Raw genomic sequence first — 10491 nt, 5'->3', positions numbered from 1 at the left:
TTGTGTGTGTGTATGCGTGCGTGCGTGTGTGTGTGTGTGTGTGTGTGTGTGTGTGTGTGTGTGTGTGTGTGTGTGTGTATATATATATATATATATATATATATATATATATATATATATATATATATATATATATATATATATATATATATATATATATATAGTTGAAGTCAGAATTATTAGCCCCACTTTGAATTTTGAAATGATGTTTAACAGAGAATTTTCACAGTATGTCTGATAATATTTTTTCTTCTGAAGAAAGTCTTATTTGTTGTATTTCGGCTAGAATAAAAGCAGTTTTAGATTTTTTTTTAAAAGCCATTTTAAGGTCAAAATGATTAGCCCCTTTAAGCTATATATTTGTTCGATGGTCTACAGAACAAACCATCGTTATACAATAACTTGCCTAATTACCCTAACCTGCCTAGTTAACCTTAATAACCTAGTTAAGCCTTTAAATGTCACTTTAAGCTGTATAGAAGTGTCTTGAAAAATGTCTAGTCAAATATTATTTACTTTCATGATGGCAAAGATAAAATAAATCAGTTATTAGAAGATAAAATGAATCAGTTATTATATAACTCATTTCTAATAACTGATTCATTTTATCTTTGCCATGATGACAGTAAATAATATTTATGATATTTTTCAAGACACTTCTATACAGCTTAAAGTGACATGTAAAGGCTTAACTAGGTTAATTAGGTTAACTAGGCAGGTTAGGATAATTAGGCAAGTTATTGTATAACGATGGTTTGTTCTGTAGACTATTGGAAAAATATATAGCTTAAAAGGGCTAATAATTTTGACCTTAAATTTTTTTTTTTTTAATTAAAACTGCTTTTATTTTAGCCAAAATAAAACAAATAAGAAAAAAATATTGTCTGATTTACTCGGAAAATTTCCTTGCTCTGTTAAACCTCATTTGGGAAATATTTAAAAAAGAAAAAAAAATTAAAAGTGGGGCTAATAATTCTGAATTCATCTGTGTATATATATATATATATATATATATATATATATATATATATATATATATATATATATATATATATATATATATATATATATATATATATACATGCATATAGACATGGTCAAGACAATCTGCTCCAGTTCAAACTGACCATCAGAATGGGGAAGAAAGGTGATTTATGTGACTTTGAACATGGCATGGTTGTTGGTGCCAGACGGGCTGGTCTGAGTATTTCAGAAACTGCAGATCTTCTGGGATTTTCCCGCACAACCATCTTTAAAAAAAGAGAAAATATCCAATGAGCGGCAGTTCTGCCGGCGCAAATGCCTTGTTGATGCCAGAGGTCAGAGGAGAATGGGCAGTAACTCAAACAACACCTCAAACCTTGAGGTGGATGGGCTACATCAGCAGAAGACCACACCAGGTGCCACTCCTGTCAGCTAAGAACAGCAAATTGAGTCTACAATTCACACAGGCTGTCCAAAATTGGACAATAGAAGTTTGGAAAACGTTTCCTGGTCTGATGAGTCTTGATTTCTGCTGCGACATTCAGATGGTAGGGTCAGAATTTGGGACCAACAACATGAAAGCATGAATCCATCCTGCCTTGGTTCAGGCTGCTGGTGGTGGTGTAATGTTGTGGGGGATATTTTCTTGCCACACTTTGCACCTATTAGTACCAATTGAGCATCGTGTCAACGCCACAGCCTACCTGAGTATTGTTGCTGATCATGTCCATCCCTTTATGACCACAGTGTGCCCATCTTCTGATGGCTACTTCCAGAAGGAGAACATGCCATGTCATAAAGCGCAAATCATCTCAGACTGGTTTCTTGAATATGACAATGAGTTCACTGTACTCAAATGGCCTCCACAGTCACCATATCTCAATCCAATAGAGAGCCCATTTGGGATGTGGTGGAATGGGAGATTCGCATCATGGATGTGCAGACGACAAATCTGCAGTAACGAAGTGATGCTATCATGTCAATATGGACTAAATTCTCTGAGGAATATTTCCAGTACCTTGCTGAATCTATGCCATGAAGGATCAAGGCAGTTCTGAAGGCAAAAGGGGGTACTAGTTCTAGTAAGGTGTACTTAATAAAGTGGCCCGTATGTGTATATATTTAAAGGTTTTCTTTCTGTATCAACTTATGAAGTGCACTTTTTAAGCTTTAGTTAATCTCAAAGTAAATATCAGTAGTAAATCAGGGTTAATCCGCCAAATGTTGCTTTCTTAACTCTAAAAATAAATATAACATTTTGAAAAGATGACGTCTTTTTGTTATTTTGTCCAATAAAAACCTCTACATGACAACATTTGTATTGTGTCACCGCCAGTAGTTTAAAGAGAGAGAGATGGAAACCACGAAAAGACACCATGAAAGTAAATAAATAAATACATCTTCTACAGTCCCAGACCAATTTTGAACAACTGACCCCAAAAACATGCCCTCGGTCAGTCCTTGAACTTGTTTGATGTGCTGGTAAGAGGAAAGCGAGAACGATATTTTCAAGAAAACATCTCTCCTGCACAGTCCAATAAACCATAATACGATGAGGGAGGAGAACAGATCATCATGGGACTGAAAGAGTCAACAGAACAAGAACATGTATCATGGTTTCAAATCTCTATCTGTAAGATGAAAGCTGTGTTTTTCTAACAGGATGCAACAACAGCGTGACATAGAGGTGTTCCTATACTGTGTGCATGCATCTCGGTGTGTTTGGCTTATTTTTTACTTTTAAAAAAGACTTTTGAGCCTATGCAGGATATTTGTACTGTAATTTATTCATACACAATGTAAAAAATGCGGTAACAATTTAGCTTAGGTAACAATTCATGCAAACTACTGGCTTATTACCTCCCTGTTATTAAGACATTAACTGTTCATTAGTAGTTATATGATCTTATTCTGCATTCCTAGTCCTACCCAAAACCCAAACCCAACTTCTACCTTACTAACTATTAATAAACAGATAATTAGTAGTTAATTAAGCTAGTAGTGCTAGTTAATTGTTTGTTAATACCATAAATTGTGACAAAAACTGACGTGTTACAAAAAATGCTTCTCCAGACATTTTTGTCTTGTTTCTGGTCCAAATATCTAAAAATATTGTTAGCCAGCACTCACTTATGGGGATTTACACCTACCTAACTTTAGTTTTTGACTCCAGTAAGCTACAAACACAAATTATGTATCAGTGGAAAGAAGACACTTTGGGCTTTACTGTAGAAGATCACAGGAAAACATTAAGGTAATGTCCTATATGGAAAAATATGCCTTGAAAGCCAAGTGTCTCATGAGTTTATATTTCAAATTTGATAAAGATAGCATGCAAAATAAGATTTCTGTAAAAAAGTTTTCTGACACTATATCGGTGTCCTCCTTTCCCTCAACATCAGAGGCATTTTCTCAAAAATGACCTTCCCAAACTAAAACCGTAACAGTGACTGAATGATTTGGTCTACATTCACAGATCATGTATCTTTGGAAAGAAGACACTTTGAGCTTTATTATCCATCATCTAGAGTTTATAATGCTTAAAATAAAAAAAAGTTAGCAATGCTTAAGTAATGTAAAAATATGCACCACACTAAACATTTGATTATTTCATAAACAAATATATGAAAATAGTCCTGTAGCAATACAGAAAAAGTAATAGGTCAAAAGCTGCACATCTCCTAGGTATATGTTTTGAATTTGATGCCAATATCATGCAAAATGACATTTCTGAAAATATGTTTCTGAGACAATGTCTTGTGATTTTCCCCCTCAACCTTGTTTGTGGAGAAGCAGTCTGATTATTACACATGTAATGAAGGTTTTTAACAACCATTTTAGTCTTTTCAAATACCCCAAGAAGCATTTACTAAACAAGTAAAAATATATACGTCTGTTTTCAAAAGTAATGTCTAAATAATTTTTTTGCCTTTTTAAAAGAAAAACATAAACAATAAAAGGTTATTTTTGACTCATTATTTCTAAAAACAAAACAATAATTGTTTACTTAAACATCTAGATTCTAGATATAATTCTAGAAATTGATTCTTGATTCTTGATTTAATTTTTGTGATATTTTGCAGTGCATTTCTAAACTTGTTTGATTGTTCTTCTTCTGAGTGCTTCTGAATTTAGAATGTTAGAAACAGAACAAGTTTTGGTTGCTAGTGGGTTTTATTAAACACTGAGCCATTCTTTAAAATATCTTCATATTCAGTTCAATAGAAAAAAGAACAGGTTTGGCTTGAGAGTCAATAAATTAAGATTATTCAGGCCATAGCCAGCCTGGTGAATAGGCTCGTTCTTTTTTTCTCAAAAACCTTTTTAAAGTAATTTGCCTCATTTTCTGTTTAATTGTGAGATTAACATACTGCATTTTATTGACATAAAAGCACTGCTTTTAGTTGGATTAGATTGTCGAATTGTCGTCCTAACCACACTTTTTGATGTAGCAAATATATTTCCTAAAGATTTAGAATAAAGAAATATGAATAAATACTTGTTTTTAAATACAATTTTATTAGGTCATATATCATTAGAAAAAACAAAAAACAAACAAAAAAAACAGGAATTTGTTAAAGTTTTAAATAAATACTGTAGTGTATTGTGTCATTTATTAGGCAAATAGCAAACTTGCCAGCAGAGTTTTCAGAATTTTACCATTTGAATAATAAAAAAACATAATAATAATAATAATAATAATAATAATAATAATAATAATAATAATAATAATGTAGAGCTTCATGATTTTTTTTGCCTCTATTTAAAAGTACATTTGAAAATGCATGGATAACAACACTAGCCAAATTAGTATTCAAATCACTTTAATTTGGACCACTTTTGGTGCTTTTGGATTTTGTTTCAAGAATAAGGTGCAAGATTTATAAAAAGCTACTTGTAAAATGTTTTCTCCATTTAAAAAACCAACATAGGCTCATTCTGAAAACGTAGCCCTATATACATTTCTGGAGACCTCGAATTATGTAGCCAGAGGTGCGTATGGCTGCATTTCATTTTTTAAATGAACGCTACGGGGCGGTATGACGCCATTCATTTACCAGCTGAGCTCTTACCTCCATATGGATAGCTTTCCTGCTGTAACCAGTTTGTCCCGTTAGCTTGCCATGGGTCAATCAATAAAATTGGTTGGGTTTAGGGAAGGAGGAGGGTGGGTCAGTCGAATAGTCAGTCATTCAGTCAGTCAACAGCGGCCTCTGGTGGGTTTACCTGAGAACAGCAGGCGAGAATGGCAAATTTAAGATCTCAAAAAGTGTACACAGCTGCATCTCATGGATTCGTGAAAACAAAAACTGCAAAAAAACGTACCCCAGGGACGTATTTTGCGGTCTTCAGAAATGTATATAGAGGTATGTTTTTAGAATGAGCCTGGGTTGTAAAAAACTATACAGTAGCGAAGGATGACCTCTCTTTCGTCAGATTGTGTGTTTTCTTGCACAGCTGGATGTTGGACTCATGAAAATAGTTTGCATTGTTCAAAACTGATTAGCTGAAGTCATGCCGAATCAACAGCCAACAGAGGATTCTGCTTGATCTTAAAGACTTTTTGATGGGTTATTTTCACTGTTTAGGATAGCATAGCAGTCAAAATATGACAAATCAGCTCATGTATGGGCCAAATTCTGGACCTTGTCAGTGAGGGGTGAATCTTTCGAACCAGGCTAAAGGCCTGTTATTCACTGAAAATCTTACATCCATCAAACTGTATTTTTGTAAATGTTTCCTTTGGCTTAGCCCCTGATTTATCAGGGGTTGCCACAGCGGAATGAACCACCAATTACTGTGGCATACGCTTTATGTGGTGGATACCCTTGCAGACACAACTCAGCACTGAGATTAATTTATAAATGAGTAGTAATCCAATCTATTAGTAGAATTGCCTTAATAGTTTGTTTATAAAATAAATTTATATCGTATTTAACATCTTTAAAAGTATTTTAAATCACTATTATGATGTTCTGTATATTTATTTTTTTATATATAATTTTTCACTCCTATTTCTCTTTCATTATATTTAAATAAAGTTTAAATAACACGAGGTTGAACTTTAATTTTGTTTCTTTGAGTGAACTTCTCCTCCTCTCTTTAATATAAGTTACTTTATGGTTTATATTTGCAAGTATTAGTGCAGCAAAGCCCTTGTAACGGCCTCTGAAAAGTAAGCCAGAGGATGCAGTCCACATATTAAGGTATCCTTCATCTGTATTTCAGGCTGGCTGCAGGGCAGAAATGTGAACAAGGTTAAGTGAACGTCTCTCTGTAGCATCATTCAGAGATGAGAGGGAGAAGCAAGTGAGGGATCAAGCCCATCTTCTCCCTGAATACGGTGGAATCTGCCTATATAAAGGAGGCCCCAGGCATGTATCCAAACATCCTTTAATCTCTCTTTCTCTCTCTTTCTCTATGTGTGTGTGCGCTGCGTGTCAGCCTGTGTTTTCAGCTTGAGCAGTGAGGCCTAAGGGAAGGCCTGTGGGAAAGTTATCTCCTTCTTTTCTGCACTCATCCGTTCTACCAGAAGCTTTGACCAGGCTAACTTAACCGAAGTTAATGATCAGGAACACTCCAGGATCTATTTCAACAAGGATAGAGTTCATCAAGTTCCATAATGATGTCAGAAGCCCATTGCCATAGCAAACTACTGTGCAGTTGTTGCTGCTTAAAGCACTTTGGCAGTAAAGTCGTAGTCGCAGGGCTCCAGAATGCATCTGAAGTGGTCACAAATGGAATAAAAAACAGTAAATATTGCAATATTTTGCATTTTAGTCTAATTTAGCCAGAAATTGCTGTCTTATTACGCATCATCTTGCAAAGCTAAGTGTACCTATACTGTAAGAGCCATGATGTCTGATTCAAAATCAAATGATCTGTGAGTCAAACGTTTCATTAACTTTAATAGACTCAGTGAGTAAATAAGAGTTTTTTAAAGTAAAGTTTGTGAGACTGACTAAATAGTCATCATCAAATGACTTATGACAACTAATAATAATAGTACTAATGCTAATTTTGTTGTTAAAATAGTTTGCCTATATTTACTAGGTCGGAAAATGTAAGTGTATATCAAATAGATTATATTATTGCAATTTTGGGCACATTAGGTTCATCACAAGGTTGTATTAGTTAACATATTTATAACATGAACAAATAATGAACAATACATTAAATACAGTATTAATTTTTGCTCATATGTCTGTATGCAACTAATGTTAACAAGCACAGTACTGGATTTTAATAGTGCATTAGTAAATACAGAACTATGATTAATAAATGCTTTACAGCTATTATTCATTCTTATTAATTAACTAACATAGTGGAAACTTATTATGTGACCATATGATATATATATATATATATATATATATATATATATATATATATATATATATATATATATATATATATATATATATATATATATATATACAGTATATAAAAAAAATATATATAAATTGGATTAACATGCATTATATTTTAAGTTTAATATATTATTGCAGAATAAACAGACTCTTTTAAAAAATCATTAAATTAACAAAGCTGCTTAATTATAATAATATATATAATTTATATATCAGGCAAGGCAAGTTTATTTATATAGCACATTTCATACATAGTGGTAATTCAAAGAGCTTTACATAAACAAGAATAAAAGAGACAGGTATAAAAAATAAAAACAAGTAATAAAAGTCATTAAAAACAGATTAAATTGTATTAAAATCAATTTCAAAAGAACGAACAAGAAAAGAAAGACATAAGAGTGTGCCGGATGTAGCACAGTGCTCATTCAGTAAAGGCACAGCTGAAGTGATATGTTTTCGGTCTTGATTTGAATGTGCCTAAAGTTGGAGCACATCTGATCATTTCTGGAAGCTGATTCCAGCAGCAGGGGGTGCAGTAGATGAAGGCGGATTCACCCAGCTTTGACTGAACTCTTGGAATTTCTAGTTTATGTGATCGTAAAGATCTGAGTGATCTGTTAGGTTTGTATTCAGTGAGCATATCTGTAATGTATTGAGGTCCTAGGCCATTTAGTAATTTATAGACAAGTAGTAATACTTCAGAATCTATTCTGAATGTAATTGAAAGCCAGTGTAAAGACCTGAGGTCAGGTGTGATGTGCTTTGATTTTCTGGTTCTGGTCAGAATCCTGGCAGCAGCATTGTGGCTGAGCTGCAATTGTCTGACTGTGTTTTTGGGAAGGCCGGAGAGGAGTTCATTACAGTAATCCACCCTGCTGCTGATAAAAGCATGAACAAGTTTCTCTAAGTCTTCACTGGAAACAAAGCATCTAATTCTTGCAATGTTTTTGAGATGATAGTATGCTGATTTCGTTACTGCTTTGACATCACTATTGAAACTCAGATCTGACTCCAGAACCACACCAAGATTCTTAACCTTATTTTTTGTTGTTTGACCTTCAGAGCCAAGGTACACATTCACATTGAGAACCTCATCTCTGTTCCCAAATGCAATAACTTCAGTTTTCTCTTTGTTTAACTGAAGAACGTTTTGGCTTATCCAACTGTTCATTTCATCAGTGCATTAGCAGAGGGTGTCAATGGGGCTGAAGTGGATCTGAGTGTCATCAGCATAGCTGTGGTAGGAGATTTGGTTCTTTCTCATTATTTGGCTTAGATGAAGCATATAAAAGTTGAATAGGAGAGGTGCTAGAATTAAACCTTGTGGGACTCCATATGACATGGGTGTCCACCTCGACCTATGGACACCTATACTGACATAGTAACCTCTCCCTTCAAGGTAAGATCTGAACCATTTGAGGATAATAATTTAGTATGGAAGGATAATATGACCCTCAATTCTTGGATAACTGCATACATTAAATAAAATATATTTGTATGAATGTTTGTCTTTATTAGTAACCAGTTATTGTAATTAAAAGTTTTAAAATCCTGAGTCATGAACAAACTTTGTCAAAGTAATAAATATATTTCCCTTCATCAATAAACAACATTTACCTTCATTACTGTAAACCATTCTCTCACTCCACTATAGCTAGAAATACAGACATCTGGCAACTAAAGTAATTTCCATTTATAAGCCAATGGTTCCCTCATCCTTCTATGTTGTTTTTTTTCACTCTGGAGCCCTGATCCCCAGAAAGCATTTTGCCTTTAGTGGTATTTTGGACCCAGGCCATTGTACTAAATCAAAATGGAGGCCTATAGCACTTTTCATGTGTTCGGTAGTCACTGCAAGATATTGATCTTATTAAAGTCTGCCAGCCAGACCACTTTGTTCACATCTATGCTTCCTTCCCTGCAGGTTGTGTGGATGGAGATCTGTTCATTGACCGAGGGTCTCAAGAGCCGCTGTGATATAAACATACCTCCTTTTGCTGCAAAACTCATATCCAGCTCGTGGTATACCATAGCGATACATACAGTAGGATACCATTTAAAAACGTGTCCCATCGCCCACATTGGGTCAGTCAGAATTCAAGGCTGCAAACTGTAAATAAACTCAAGCGTTTGATTGAAAATATCTTTTATTTCCCAAATGGATCCAGTCTAACTGGCTCAGGATGAGCTGTGTCTAACTGACTGATGAAATCTGATATCAAAAATTAAGTTCCACTCACAATGTTAGTAAAAACCGAAGTGCATATCAAACTAGTTTGGTTTCAATCACTCCAAGGTGACTGTGACTGCATTTTCAGCATAAACCGATTACGACTTCCAACCTCAATACGTCTGCCTTGTTTGCGGTCCAATCCATCTGTGACTTTCTGGGGAATTCGCACCCCTGCCAATGACTCCTTAAACATGAGGAAATAGAGGGAGATTGATGAGATGCAAATGAATGCTCGTTCCTCCATGGAAATAAAACAGACAACATTTATCTACAGTCGGCTAGATGTGTTTATGAATAATCAGTGCAGTGAAAAGGCTTTAAATTTTCCATAAGAGTGAGCTTGTAAAGAGGCACGCAAAGTGAAACAGGCTATAAATGAATGCATTAAAGACGTCTAACGAGATGAGAAAGCTTTTAGTGTATTTCGGAGCTTAGCAGGAGATCTCTGCGCACGGATCCTGCTGCTGTCAGTTATTTGTGAGAGATATATGATTACTCCAGCAGAGAAACAGACAGGCATTTAGAGCCACTGGCTTTATGTAATCACATTTACTTTGCTGTGGAGGAAGGTGTTGACGTTTTTGATGAGAATGGAGCACAAATTACTTTGTAATCCACTGTTGTGAAACTATTGTTCTGCTTGTGGGGCTTTTCCGTGTATTTTTATTTGACTTCAGTCTTGGTTGGTGTTTTCAGTGTTTAAAAAAGTGCCATTTCCCTATTTGAATAACCACAGAAGACGTCAGGTGATTGTCAGAGCTGCTTTATGACGCTTTCAGGAAAAACTGACATGCTTTATTTTACTAGAGAATTTTAGTGAATTGGGTTTTGTGGTGTATTAAGGCATATCATGATCAGGCTTTTAGATAGAGTATCCGCAGACTGTATTTTCCTTGTTCTAGG

The sequence above is a fragment of the Danio aesculapii genome, chromosome 14, assembly GCF_903798145.1.
Source record: "Danio aesculapii chromosome 14, fDanAes4.1, whole genome shotgun sequence".
NCBI classification, from domain to species: Eukaryota; Metazoa; Chordata; class Actinopteri; order Cypriniformes; family Danionidae; genus Danio; species Danio aesculapii.
The sequence above is the reverse complement of the archived record's forward strand: the minus strand, read 5'-3'. Positions refer to the sequence as shown.